The sequence below is a fragment of the Pan paniscus genome, chromosome 12, assembly GCF_029289425.2.
Source record: "Pan paniscus chromosome 12, NHGRI_mPanPan1-v2.0_pri, whole genome shotgun sequence".
In the NCBI taxonomy this organism is placed as follows: Eukaryota; Metazoa; Chordata; class Mammalia; order Primates; family Hominidae; genus Pan; species Pan paniscus.
This window is the reverse complement of record NC_073261.2, coordinates 88,875,632-88,890,162: the sequence shown is the minus strand read 5'-3', so window position 1 is coordinate 88,890,162 and position 14,531 is coordinate 88,875,632. Positions and strand designations below refer to the sequence as shown.

General features: G+C 38.5%; 1 long non-coding RNA gene across 1 annotated transcript in view; it reads left to right on the top strand.

The window, feature by feature from the left end:
- LOC134728672 (uncharacterized) overlaps positions 1-13,615 on the top strand; it is a 44,328-nt gene extending 30,713 nt beyond the window's left edge. Inside the window, exons 3-4 of the long non-coding RNA XR_010109326.1 lie at positions 11,072-11,204; positions 12,004-13,615. This is a non-coding gene — a long non-coding RNA (uncharacterized LOC134728672). The remainder of the gene's footprint in view (positions 1-11,071; positions 11,205-12,003) is intronic.
- Positions 13,616-14,531: the final 916 nt, after the last annotated feature.

Here is a 14,531-nt window from a genome sequence, read left to right as displayed (position 1 = left end):
ACCTTCTTTGCTTCAGAACATTGTGAGCATTCCTCGCTTGTCTTTGGCATTTACTGTCTTTATAAGGAAGCCTGATTTTTTCCCCAGTGTACATGATTTTCTTTTCTGGCTTATCACTTGAAGAATTATTTCTTTATCTTTGAATTTTAATAATGTTAACTTAGCTATGCTCAGAGTAGAGTGTTCTGTATCAAACTTTTCTGGAAACTACAGGAAAAAACAGCTGCATATGCAGGTGTTATTTTTTGTTTATTTATTTTTTGATTTTGCTCTGTCATCAGGCTGGAGTGCAGTGGCGCGATCTTGGTCCACTGAAACCTCCGCCTCCTGGGTTCAAGCAATTCTCCAGCTGCAGCCTCCTGAGTAGCTGGGACTACAGGCACACGCCACCACGCCCAGCTAATTTTTGTATTTTTAGTAGAGATGGGGTTTCATCAGGTTGGCCAGGATGGTCTCTATCTCTTGACCTCATGATCTGCCTGCCTTGGCCTCCCAAAGTGCTGGGATTACAGGTGTGAGCCACCGCGCCTGGCCTTAAGTGTTATTTTTAACTCTTTGCTTCAGGAAAGGTCTCTTGCACCATGTGTTTGCCTTTATTTCTGTTTATTTGTTGGGTTTGTTACCTTGAAGACACCAATTATCCTTGTTTTAGATCACATTTTTCTCTCTACCGTATCTGTTACGTCATTCCTAAATGCTTTGATCTCTTTTTAAATGTTATTCACCATGATTAGTTCAAGTCTTCCTGCTATGTCGGTAATTGTATTTACAGCAATAGCAACTGTGTTTCATATTGTTTCTAAAATATTAATTACTTTTATATGAGGTTGTTTGGGACCCCAATTGCTTCCTCAGGTGTGCAATCACTTTTTACATCTTGGTAGGTTGTTGTTATCATCAGGCCTTTGAGTCTTTGTTTTTTTTTTGTTTTGTTTTGTTTGCCTTTGATATTTTAATTCTTTTTTAAAAAATACTTTAAGTTCTAGGGTATGTTTGATACATAGGTATCCAACGTGCAGGTTTGATACATAGGTATACATGTGCCATGTTGGTTTGCTGCACCCATCAACTTGTTATTTACATTAGGTATTCCTCCTAATGCTATCCCTCCCCCAGCCCCCTACCCCCAACAGGTCCCAGTGTGCGATGTTCCCCACCCTGTGTCCAAGTGTTCTCATTGTTCAGTTCCCACCTAAGAGTGAGAACATGTGGTGTTTGGTTTTCTGTCTTTGTGATAGTTTGCTGAGAATGATGGTTTCCAGCTTCATCTATGTCCCTGCAAAAGACATGAACTCATCCTTTTTTATGGTTGCATAGTATTTTGTGGTGTATATGTGCCATATTTTCTTAATCCAGTCTATCATTGCTGGATATTTGGATTGGTTCCAAGTCTTTGCTATTGTGAAATAGTGCCACAATAAACATACATGTGCATGTGTCTTTATAGTAGTATGATTTACAATCCTCTGGGTATATACCCAGTCATGGGATTGCTAGACCAAATGATATTTCTAGTTCTAGATATTGAGGAATCGCCACACTATCTTCCAGAATGGTTGAACTAATTTATACTCCCACCAACAGTGTAAAAGCATTCCTATTTCTCCATATCCTCTCCAGCATCTGTTGTTTGCTGATTTTTTAATGATCGCCATTCTAACTGGCGTGAGATGGTATCTCATTGTGGTTTTGATTTGCATTTCTCTGATGACCACTGATGATGAGCATTTTTTCATGTGTCTGTTGGCTGCATAGATGTCTTCTTTTGAGAAGCGTTTGTTCATATCCTTTGCCCACTTTTTGTTAGGGTTTTTTTTTCTTGTAAATTTGTTTGAGTTCACTGTAGATTCTGGATATTAGCCCTTTGTCAGATGGGTAGATTGTAAAAATTTTCTCCCATTCTGTAGGTTGCCTGTTCACTCTGATGGTAGTTTCTTTTGCTATGCAGAAGCTTTTTAGTCTAATTAGATCCCATTTGTCAATTTTGGCTTTTGTTGCCATTGCTTTTGGTGTTTTAGTCATGAAGTCCTCGCCCATGCCTATGTCCTAAATGTATCTCCTAGGTTTTCTTCTAGGGTGGTTTTAGGTCTAACATGTAAGTCTTTAATCCATGTTGAATTAATTCTAGTATAAGGTGTAAGGAAGGGATCCAGTTTCAGCTTTCTACATATGGCTAGCCAGTTTTCCCAGCACCATTTGTTAAATAGGGAACCCTTTACCCATTTCTTGTTTTTGTCAAAGACCATCTGTAGATGTGTGGTGTTATTTCTGAGGGCTCTGTTCTGTTCCATTGGTCTACATATCTGTTTTGGTAGCACTACCATGCTGTTTTGGTTACTGTAGCCTTGTAGTATAGTTTGAAGTCAGGTAGCATGATGCCTCCAGCTTTGTTCTATTGGCTTGGGATTGTCTTGGCAATGCAGGCTCTTTTTTGGTTTTACATGAACTTTAAAGTAGTTTTTTCCAATTCTGTGAAGAAAGTCATTGGTAGCTTGATGGGGATGACATTGAATCTATAAATTACCTTGGGCAGTATGGCCATTTTCACTATATTGATTCTTCATATCCATGAGCATGGAATGTTCTTTCATTTGTTTGTGTCCTCTTTTATTTCATTGAGCGGTGGTTTGTAGTTCTTGAAGAGGTCCTTCACACCCCTTATAAGTTGGATTCCTAGGTATTTTATTCTCTTTGTAGCACTTGTGAATGAGAGTTCCGTCATGATTTGGCTCTCTGCTTGTCTGTTATTGGTGTATAGGAATGCTTGTGATTTTTGCACATTGATTTTGTATCCTGAGACTTTGCTGAAGTTGCTTATCAGCTTAAGGAGATTTTGGGCTGAGATGATGGGGTTTTTAAAATATACAATCATGTCATCTGCAAACAGGGACAATTTGACTTCCTCTTTTCCTAATTGAATACCCTTTATTTCTTTCTCTTGCCTGATTGCCGTGGCCAGAACTTCCAACACTATGTTGAATAGGAGTGGTGAGAGAGGGCATCCTTGTCTTGTGCCAGTTTTCAGAGGGAATGCTTCCAGTTTTTGCCCATTCAGTATAATATTGGCTGGGGGTTTGTCATAAATAGCTCTTATTATTTTGAGAAATGTTCCATCAATACCTAGTTTATTGAGAGTTTTTAGCATGAAGATCTGTTGAATTTTGTTGAAGGCCTTTTCTGCATCTATTGAGATAATCATATGGTTTTTGTCATTGGTTCTGTTTATGTGATGGATTATGTTTATTGATTTGCGTATGTTGAACCAGCCTTGCATCCCAGGGATGAAGCCGACTTCATCGTGGTGGATAAGCTTTTTGATCTGCTGCTGAATTTGGTTTGCCAGTATTTTATGGAGGATTTTTGCATTGATGTTCATCAGGGATATTGGTCTAAAATTCTCTTTTTTTGTTGTGTCTCTGCCAGGCTTTGGTATCAGGATGATGCTGGCCTCATAAAATCAGTTAGGGAGGATTCTCTCTTTTTCTGTTGATTGGAATAGTTTCAGAAGGAATGGTACCAACTCTTCTTTGTACCTCTGGTAGAATTCAGTTCTGAATCCATCTGGTCCTGGACTTTTTTTGATTGGTAGGCTATAATTATTGCCTCAATTTCAGAGCCTGTTATTGGTCTATTCAGAGATTCAACTTCTTCCTGGTTTAGTCTTGGGAGGGTGTATGTGTCCAGGAATTTATCCATTTCTTCTAAATTTTCTAGTTTATTTGCATAGAGGTGATTATAGTATTCTCTGATGGTAGTTTGTATTTCTGTGGGATCGGTGGTGATATCCCTTTTATCATTTTTTATTACATCTATTTGATTCTTCTGTCTTTTATTCTTTATTATTCTTCCTAGCAGTCTATTAATTTTGTTGATCTTTTCAAAAAACCAGCTCCTGGATTCATTGAATTTTTGAAGGGTTTTTTTGTGTCTCTATCTGTTTCAGTTCTGCTCTGATCTTAGTTATTTCTTGCCTTCTGGTAGCTTTTGAATTTGTTTGCTTTTGCTTCTCTAGTTCTTTTAATTGTGATGTTAGGGTGTGGATTTTAGATCGTTCCTGCTTTCTCTTGTGGGCATTTAGTGTATAAATTTCCCTCTACACATTGCTTTAAATATGTCCCAGATTCTGGTATGTTGTGTTTTTGTTCTCATTGGTTTCAGAGAACATCTTTATTTCTGCCTTCATTTCATTATTTACCCAGTAGTCATTCAGGAGCAGGTTGTTCAGTTTCCATGTAGTTGTGCAGTTTTGAGTGAGTTTCTTAATCCTGAGTTCTAATTTGATTGCAGTGTGGTCTGAGAGACAGTTTGTTGTGATTTCTGTTCTTTTACATTTGCTGAGGAGTGTTTTACTTCCAATTATGTGGTCAATGTTAGAATAAGTGTGATGTGGTGCTGAGAAGAATGTATATTCTGTTGATTTGGGGTGGAGAGTTCTGTAGATATCTATTAAGTCTGCTTGGTGCAGAGCTGAGTTCAGTTCCTGGATATCCTTTTTAACCTTCGGCCTCATTGATCTGTCCAATATTGACAGTGGGGTGTTGAAGTCTCCCATTATTATTGTGTGGGAGTCTAAGTCTCTTTGTAGGTCTCTAAGGACTTGCTTTATGAATCTGGGTGCTCCTGTATTGGGTGCATATATATTTAGGATAGTTAGTTCTTCTTGTGGAATTGATCCATTTACCATGATGTAATGGCCTTCTTTGTCTCTTTTGATCTTTGTTGGTTTAAAGTCTGTTTTATCAGAGACTAGGATTGCAACCCCTGCTTTTTTTTTTTGCTTTCCATTTGCTTGGTAGATCTTCCTCCATCCCTTTATTTTGAGCCTATATGCATCTGTGCACATGAGATGGGTCTCCTGAATACAGCATACTGATGTGTCTTGACTCTTTATCCAATTTGCCAGTCTGTGTCTTTAACTGGAGCATTTATCCCATTTACATTTAAGGTTAATATTGTTATGTGTGAATTTGATCCTGTCATTATGATGTTTGCTGGTTATTTTGCCCATTAGTTGATGCAGTTTCTTTATAGCATTGATGGTCTTTACAATTTGGCATGTTTTTGCAGTGGCTGGTACTGGCTGTTCCTTTCCATGTTTAGTGCTTCCTTCAGGAGCTCTTGTAAGGCAGGCCTGGTGGTGACAAAATCTCTCAGCATTTGCTTGTCTGTAAAGGATTTTATTTCTCCTTCATTTATGAAGCTTAGTTTGGCTGGATATGAAATTCTGGGTTGAAAAGTCTTTTCTTTAAGAAGGTTGAATATTGGCCTCCACTCTATTTTGGCTTGTAGGGTTTCTGCTGAGAGGTCTGCTGTTAGTCTGATGGGCTTCCCTTTGTGGGTTACCCGACCTTTCTCTCTGTCTGCCCTTAACATTTTTTCCTTCATTTCAACTTTGGTGAATCTGACAATTATGTGTGTTGGGGTTGCTCTTCTCGAGGAGTATCTTTGTGGCGTTCTCTGTATTTCCTGAATTTGAATGTTGGCTTGCCTTTCTAGGTTGGGGAAGTTCTCCTGGATAATATCCTGCAGAGTGTTTTCCAACTTGGTTCCATTCTCCCCATCACTTTCAGGTACACCAGTCAAACGTAGATTTGGTCTTTTCACATAGTCCCATATTTCTTGGAGGCTTTGTTCATTTCTTTTTACTCTTTTTTCTCTAACCTTGTCTTCTCACTTCATTTCATTAATTTGATCTTCAGTCACAGATACCCTTTCTTCCACTTGATCGAATCGGCTTTTGAAGCTTGTGCAGGCATCACAAAGTTCTCGTGCCATGGTTTTCAGCTCCATCAGGTCATTTAAGGTCTTCTCTACACTGTTTATTCTAGTTAGCAATTCGTATAACCTTTTTTCAGGTTTTTAGCTTCCTTGCAATGGATTCGAACCTGCTCCTTTAGCTCGGAGAAGTTTGTTATTACCGACCTTCTGAGGCCTACTTAGGTGAACTCGTCAAAGTCATTCTCCATCCAGCTTTGTTCCATTGCTGGCAAGGAGCTGCAATCCTTTGCAGGAGAAGAGGTGCTCTAGGTTTTAGAATTTTCAGCTTTTCTGCTCTGGTTTCTCTCCATCTTTGTGGTTTTATCTACCTTTGGTCTTTGATGTTGGGGACCTACAGATCAGGATTTGGTGTGGATGTCCTTTTTGTTGATGTTGATGCTATACCTTTCTGTTTGTTAGTTTTCCTTCTAACAGTCAGGTCCCTCAGCTGCAGGTCTGTTGGAATTTGCTAGAGGTCCACTCCAGACCCTGTTTGCCTGGGTATCACCAGTGGAGGCTGCAGAACAGCAAATATTGCAGAACAGAAAATATTGCTGGCCTGATCCTTCCTCTGGAAGCTTCATCCCAGAGGGGCACCCGCCTATATGAGGTATCTCTTGGCCCCTACTGGGAAGTGTCTCCCAGTTAGGCTACACGGGAGTCAGGGACCCACTTGAGGAGGCAGTTTGTCCATTCTCAGAGCTCAAACACCATCCTGGGAGAACCACCGCAGTCTTCAGAGCTGTCAGACAGGGGCATTTAAGTCTGTAGAAGTTGTCTGCTGCCTTTTGTTCAGCTATGCCCTGACCACAGAGGTGGAGTCTATAGAGGTATTAGGCCTTGCTGAGATGCGGTGGGCTCCACCCAGTTCAAGCTTCCTGGCTGCTTTGTTTACCTACTCAAGCCTCAGCAATGGCAGACGTCCCTTCCCCAGCCAGGCTGCCACCTCGCAGTTCAATCTCAGACTGCTGTGCTAGCAGTGGGGAAGGCTCCGTGGGCGTGGAACCTGCCGAGCCAGGCACAGTAGAGAATCACCTTGTCTGCCGGTTGCTAAGACCTTTGGAAAAGTGCAGTATTTGGGTGAGAGTGTCCCATTTTTCCAGGTACAGTCTGTCACGTCTTCCCTTGGCTAGGAAAGGGAAATCCCCTGACCCCTTACACTTTCCGGGAGGCAATGCCCCACTCTGCTTCAGCTCACCCTCCGTGGGCTGCACCCACCTTCCAACCAGTCTCATTGAGATGAACCAGGTACCTCAGTTGGAAATGCAGAAATCACCTGTCTTCTGCGTCAATCACGCTGAGAGCTGCAGACCAGAGCTGTTCCTTTTTGGCCATCTTGGAACCGGTCTGAGTCTGTTTTAGCCAGATCAAGTACTTGGTAAGTTATTCTATAGTGTGAAGCAGTTTTCCTTTGGGTACTTGGTGTTTTATTATTATTTAGTTCTTTGTCCTTCCTTTTCTCTCTTTCTTCCTTATCACATAAAATGTATATAATTGCCTGCCACATCAATACTTCTTTTTTTAAAGTTTGGGTGGTTCTGTCTAGGCATTCTATTTGCTCTGATGTACAGAGGGTTATTTGTTGATTTTTTAAAACATTATATATGACAATTTTGTTTGCTCCTCAGAGCTATAGGTTGGTGCCTGAGTATCCTTGTGTTCTACTCATTCTTTTACACACCAAGAGAATAGTAACAGAAGGAGAAAGCTCAGCTGTGTTAGGTTATTTCCAGTCTTTGTTAAAGAATTGAGCCCTGCTCATTTTCTGGAACTTTGTTGATGGTCGTGTGTCAAGACCTACTTGAGGGATATTTTCCTTTCTTGTGGAATTGTAGCCTTGGCTCCTTAGACCATACAGCTGTGGAGCTTTCTTTTCTGTAGGGTCAGTCCCTATTTCATTCTCTTTTCCCCACCAGTATCTTCTCCCCCAGTTCCTCATTTGGAAGGAAAAAGATAATGACTCAGTTAATTTCTTTTGAGGTTTCAGTTCATCAATTCAGAAGTACAACTTCTGGGGGTTTGGGCACAAGTAAAAGCAAGGCTGTGCACCCTCTCTGTTTCATTTCACAGTCTTCAGTATCTTTCCTTATTTTCCAGTTTTTGGAGTTTATGCATTAAGCATCCCCCCTTTTCTTGTTTTGTGGCTGCTAGTGACTTCTCCTCTAGCTTTTAGGTTTTATAATTTTTAAAAATTCCCCTCTCTTCCATGTTGTTAGATACTGGAAAGGGAAATACTGTGACTCAGTTTTAATCTGCAATCTTAAAGTGAAGGCAGGATCTGCCAAAAATTATATTCAAGAAATACAATAGATAATTTATTTGTAAATTCCATATCATAACCAGTTAAAAGGGAGGGAGTTGGAAGGAGAAATATGATGAGAATTTGAGAGACTATAATAAAAAAATCAAGAGAATAAAAGAATAACAGAGAAGAGAGTGAAATAATTTAAAAAGAGGAAAATTCAGTTGGTTCTGAGGATGCTTTGGTTGGTAGTATCATCTTTTTAGACTGAGGGCATTGGTGTTGGTAATGCATTATCACTGTGCTTTGAAAATCTGGTAGGCTTTTCAACTTTTGAAAAATGATCCTTCCTGTTCTGGGAAATAATTTGGTTGTTTTTATTCTAAAACTTTAAAGTTTATGTTTGAAATAAAGTCTTATTTTTCTATGTAACCTTGAAATCTTTACAGATGTTTGAAGCAATGACTTGGATTTTAAAATTTATTTTGTAATCTGAGATTCGTTGACCGATGTGCCAACTATTCTGAAAGTTCCTGCTCTTCTGTATCACAGACTGTAGCATTAGAGAGTACTAAGAAAGCAGTGAACAGCTAAACATTGGGAGGGAAGAAATGGTTAGGGTGGTAATGGAATCAGAATCAGGGAGAGAAGTGGGAGCAGATACTGGGTGCAGGCAAAAGGTGGGGTTGGGGACCCAAATGGCTTGAAAACATCTACTAAGGGATTTTATGGAAACTGCACAAAGAAGAAAGTCAAGTGTCTAGGTAAAAGTCAGCAGCCAGTAGAGCCACAGAGAACGAGAAAAATGTGGACTGAAAATCCGTGCCTATTAAGAAGGAGTGAAACCTGAGATGGCTTGTTTTCTGTCAACTTTATTCTATCTTAACTATGGGAAGTATCAGCTGTGAGATAGAAAACTTTCAATAATAAGATATGATACTTCTGGTTGTGTGGATAGAGACAGAGAAACAGAGAGGGAAAGAGAGAGAAAGAGAATGCACATCTTATTCCTTTGATGTCACCAAACTGTCTGACATATTTCCCTTCTCTGACATGGTAGGTGTGTCTCAAGATGACATTCATTTTGAATCAGCATTTATGAATATTTGATTTTTAAAATTTTCTTTTTGAATTTAGTGTTTGAGATTGAATTTAAAGCTATATTGAGGTAAAACTTCCAAACAACCAATAAACTTTACTCATTTAAAAAATGCAATTTGATGAGTTTTGGCAAATGTGTATTCCTGTGAAACCAACACAATCAAGATACCATATGTTGCCATCAAGACATGGAACATTTCTACCTGCTTTGTAACTTATTTCTTTTTCTACATCCTTCTCAATGTATTTTTTAACTACTCCTAATATTGTGGTAACAAGATATGCCTGGGATTTGAAAAAAATGGACAAACATGTTTGGCAATTTAAACATATTAATCACAGTTGTTTTCACGTTTGTGCCTGATAATTTTAATATCTGAATTACTTTTGTCTTTTTCCCTCTGGTTTTTCAGACACTAGTCTGATATTATGGTTTGTTTCGTAAATTTTGATTGAGTCCAGACATTATATGTGAGAAAATTAAAGTGACAAGTTGAAAGTGGAGGCTCACAATAAGGTTTCCTTCCTCCAGTGAGGGTTTAGAACAGAAAGTGATCAGCTTAATCCAGTTTGGCACCATTCTGATTTGAAGCAAGGTTTTGGTATTACTAAGGGCCAGTCTATTTCCAGTTTCACCTTTATTCCTAAGGTGAAGCCCTTCAGAGGTCTTTTCTGAAAGCTGGGCTTATTGATTTATCCAGGATCTTCCATCCTGGTGAGCTCTGAAGTTCTATTATTTGTCTCCCATTCTTTTGAAATTCTGAAAGTGCTATTTATCTTCTCAATGTCTCTACCAATGCTTATGAAATGACAAATGCCTTGGGTGAAAAGTATCACTGATTGTCTGGTTCACCTCAATATTCTTCTCTTCTTTTTAAAATCTTGGCCCTTCAAGTCCTGGCTGCCTTGGTAGCTCTCTGATTACTTCAAATACACACACACACACACACACACACACACACACACTTGAACTGTTTTCTTTTTTTGTATTTTCTTAATATGTGCTTCATTATTTCATTATCAATCCAGTTATGCAAACTAGGAATCTGGGTGTCATCTTTCATTCCTCCTTCATTGTCTGTATACAAGTAATCACCAAATTCTATTTTACCATCTAAATATTTCTCTAATCTCTCCCCTCCCCTATATCTCTACTACTAGGTTACTATTTCAATTTGGAACTCAAAATTTACTTTCTTTGAGAAACAATGTTCTAAACAATTGGTAAATTCTCAGGCATGTCTACAAAAGTCATTACCTATTTGAAATGCTGTCACCGCATGAGCCATAAACTCTCCCAACTCCAAGTTCTGAGGGCTCTTGATCTCTGAGTCTCATATCTTTTCTAAGTCTAGAACTCTAAGATCCAGCCCAAATGTAAATACCATGAGCCAGTTGGATGAATGAATAAAGGGAAAGAAAGGGATAAGAACTTAATGTAAACACCGGTAATATGAAGGAAAATCTGGCTGAGGAAGCGCAAAATAACGCATGAGTACTCTAGCTTTCAGAAAGGGTTCTTGGCTAGGGTTGTCAGATAAAATACATGTAACATTTGGGACATACTTATAATAAAAATTATTCATTATTTATATGAAATGCAAATTTAACTGGGCATTCTTAATTCTGTTTGCTAGATCTGTCAATCCTATACTAAGCTGAAAAAGCAGGATTAAGACACTAAAGTGTGTAGAGAGTATATAGATAAGAACATAGATATAGATAGATAGTTGGCAAGTGAAGAATTTTTTTAATGCAGGAGCTTTATAGACTAACATGGTGCACAGATATGACCAAAACTGAGTCTTCAGTTGCCAGATTGTAATTTTGAATGTATGGGGGCATCTTGGCATTTTTAAGAAATAATGCTGCAGGTGACATCAGCAAGATGGTAGAATGGGCATAGTCAATGGATGAGTAGTCAACCTTCATCCCTCCCACAGAAACACTAATTTTGCCAATCACCCACAGGCGAGAGAACCTTTGTGGGAGCGCAGAAGTCCAGCAGAGAGATCCTAGCACTTTATTTGGACCAAAAAATAAATAATAAATAGATAAATGAATAAATAAATAAATAAATCCAAGACTAGATGCATTAAAGAAGGTAAGAACAGTTTTACTTTACCTGTGTCACCCCTCCCCCAGTGTGGCACAGATCAGTGCCAAGAGAGACCGCTTCAGCCCAATTTCTTCCACAGGGGAAAATGAGAACAGTGAGTGCCTAATTTCCTCAGCTGTAGGATGCTGTAGAAGAGACCCACTTCTGCCTCACCCAGTTGAGAACCCTTAGGGAATCAGTATGGCTGAATAATCTGGGGGCAGCTAGGAGCAGGGAAAAGGGGCAGAACTCACAGCAACCTGAGTACGAAATTCAGCAAAGAGCCACAGTTTCTATTAACTACCTCCCAAATTCCATCAAGAGGGCCAGCCACAAACTACATAGGATGCATAATCTGCAGATCCCCTGACTAGCCCATGTGTGCTTCCAACCTTCTGCATGCCCTTCCCCCATGTAGCTGGCACTCTGAACGCACCCCCATGGATAGCATGTACAAGCTTCTGCAGATTGTGTATGAAAACATGAAGATAACTAACTTGATTCAGGATTGGAAGGAGGTGACTAATCTTGAATTTTTCAAGGCACTTCCTAGGGAAGATAAACAGGAGGCTTACACTGCACCTGGCCTGACTTTTGCAAGATCAAGAGAAGGAATATGCTGTAATTTGAATGAAAATTTAAAATTTATGTTGAAGCTGAATCCTCAGTGCAATAGTACTAAGAAGTCTAACCTTTGGGAGGTGATTAAGTCATGATGACTCTTCTCACTTGAATGGGATGAGCACTCATAAAAGAGGTCAAGGTTTATGGGAGTTCTCTTTTGCCCTTCCATCCCTTCTGCCAGGTTAGACTTCTCCTATGGAGAATGCAGCAAGAAAATACCATCTTGAAGCAGACAGCAGCTCTCATCAGGCATCAGTCCTTCTGGAGCCTTGATCTTGGACCTCCCAGCTCCAAAATAATAAGTAATAAATTGTTATTGCTTATAAATTACACAGTCTCAGGTATTTTGTTATAGCACCACAGAATAAGACAACATATTAATATAATCTTGACACTTGTCTACCCCACTCAAGAGGGACCAAGGGAAGTGGAGCATATGCATCTATAGAAAAGTTCTGAGAGACCACCAGAATCCCTATTTAAGCTGACTAATGAAAGTCTTTCTCTTTTGAAAATAGTCAGTAAAGACTGGAAGAGGTAACTACTTTTTCAAATGCGAAGATAGTAGTGAAAGACTTCAAAGAATGCAAAAAATCAAGGACACATGACTTCACTAAAGGAACACAATAATATATCAGTAACCATCCCAAAGAAATGGAGATCTATAAATTGCCTGATGAAGGATTCAAAATAATTGTTCTAAGGAACCCCAGCAAACTACAAGAGAAAACAGACAACTCAGTGAACTCAGAAAAAATAAATGAACAAAATTAGAAGTTCAATAAAGTGATAGAAATTATAAAAAAGATACAAGCAGAAATTCTGGAACTGAATAATATAATTAAATGAAAAATTCAATAGAGAGCTTCAGCCGCAGACTTAAGCAGAAGAAAAAATCTGTGAGCACAGACAGATTAGATAAAATTATCCAGTTAAAGGAGAAAAAATAACAATCAAGAGTGAAGCTGATTAGATTTATCGGACTTCATCAAATAAATGAATTAATATATACATTATGAAAGAGAGATAGAAAAAAGGGGACAAAAGCTTACTTAAAGAAAAAATGGCTGAAAACTTCCCAAATCTTGAGAGGGATATGAACATCTTGGTTCATGAAGCTCAAAAATCCACAGACAGGAAAACCCAAAGAAGATTATAATGAGACACATCACATTATAACAAAATTATCAGAAGTCAAAGCCAGAATTTTGAAAGCAGCAAGAGAGAAGCAGATTGCAACATTCAAGGGAAACTCCACAAGGCTATGAGTAGATATCTCAGCAGAAACCCTGCAGGCCAGGAGAGAGTAGGATGAAATATTCAAAATGCTAAAGGTGGAAAAAAAAAAAACCCCTGCCAATCAAGAATACTATACCTGGCAAAGCTGTCCTTCAGAACTGAAGGAGAGATAGACTTTCCCAAGCAAACAAAAGCTGGGCTTCCTCAGCTTTGCTACTACACTTGCCTCACAAGAAATGCGAAAAGGAGTTAAGTTTAAAGAAAAGGATGCTAATTAGTAACACAAAAACATAAAAGTGTTCATATGTTTACTCACTGGTTAAAGTAAGTTTATAGTCAAATTTAGAATGCTGTAAGATTGCAATGGTGGCATATAAATCACTTTTCTAGTATAAAAGAAGACAAAGTATTAAAAATTCAGTTGACCTATTGTCCGAAGAAATTGCTCTATAAAGAGGAAGTGCCTCCTTGTATTCAAACAAAATAAAACAAAAGCTTAGACAACAGTTCAGAAATATAGTCTGAGAACAGAAAGTCTTAGACAGGGAGGCCTGGTTCTGTCTTTTTCCCCTGCTAGATACTGTTTTCCTATATTGGATGAGTTCTTTAACATTCCTTGTCTGTTTTCCCATGCATAAAAGAAAGGAAAAGATTCAGAAGATGGGTGCATTCTGGGGTCTTGTTAAAATGCAGGCTCTGACTCAGATGGTCTAGGGTGGGTCCCAGATTCTACATTGCCAATAAACTCCCAGGTGATGCTGGTCCATACTTACGTTAATACTACTACATATTAATCCCATTCCTAAAGGAGATTGATCATACACAAATCATGGCATCAATAATCCTGGCTGATAAAAAATTCTGGACAAAGAAAAGTTGTATTCATTCAATAAAGGCAATATTACAAAATGCAGTTGACCTTTGGAGAATGCAGAGGTTAAGGGCACTAACTCTTCCCCCATGTTGTCAAAAATTTGCATATAATTTTTGACTCCCCCAAAACTTAACTACTAATAGCCTACTGTTGACTGAAAGCTTTACTGATAAACAATTGATTAACACATATTTTATATTTTATGTGTATTATATACTGCATTCTTACAATAAAGTAAGCTAGAAAAAAGAAAATGTTAATAAGAAAATCATAAGAAAGAGAAACTATATTTACTATTCATTAAGTAAAAGTGTGTCAGCATAAATGTCTTTTCATCCTTGTTGTCTTCATGTTGAGTAGCCTAAGGAGGAGGAGGAAGAAGAGAGGTTGGTCTTGGTGTCTTAGAGGTGGGAGAGGAGAAAGAGGTGGAAGAGGCAGGCACACTTGGTGTTACTTTTATTGAAAAAAATCCTCATTTAAGTAGACCTATGCAGTTCAAATTTGTGTTGTTCAAGGGGCAATTTTAACTATATAGCTATAATAGGTTAACAGATATACAATATAAAAAGATGGAAATTTTGATATCACTAACATAA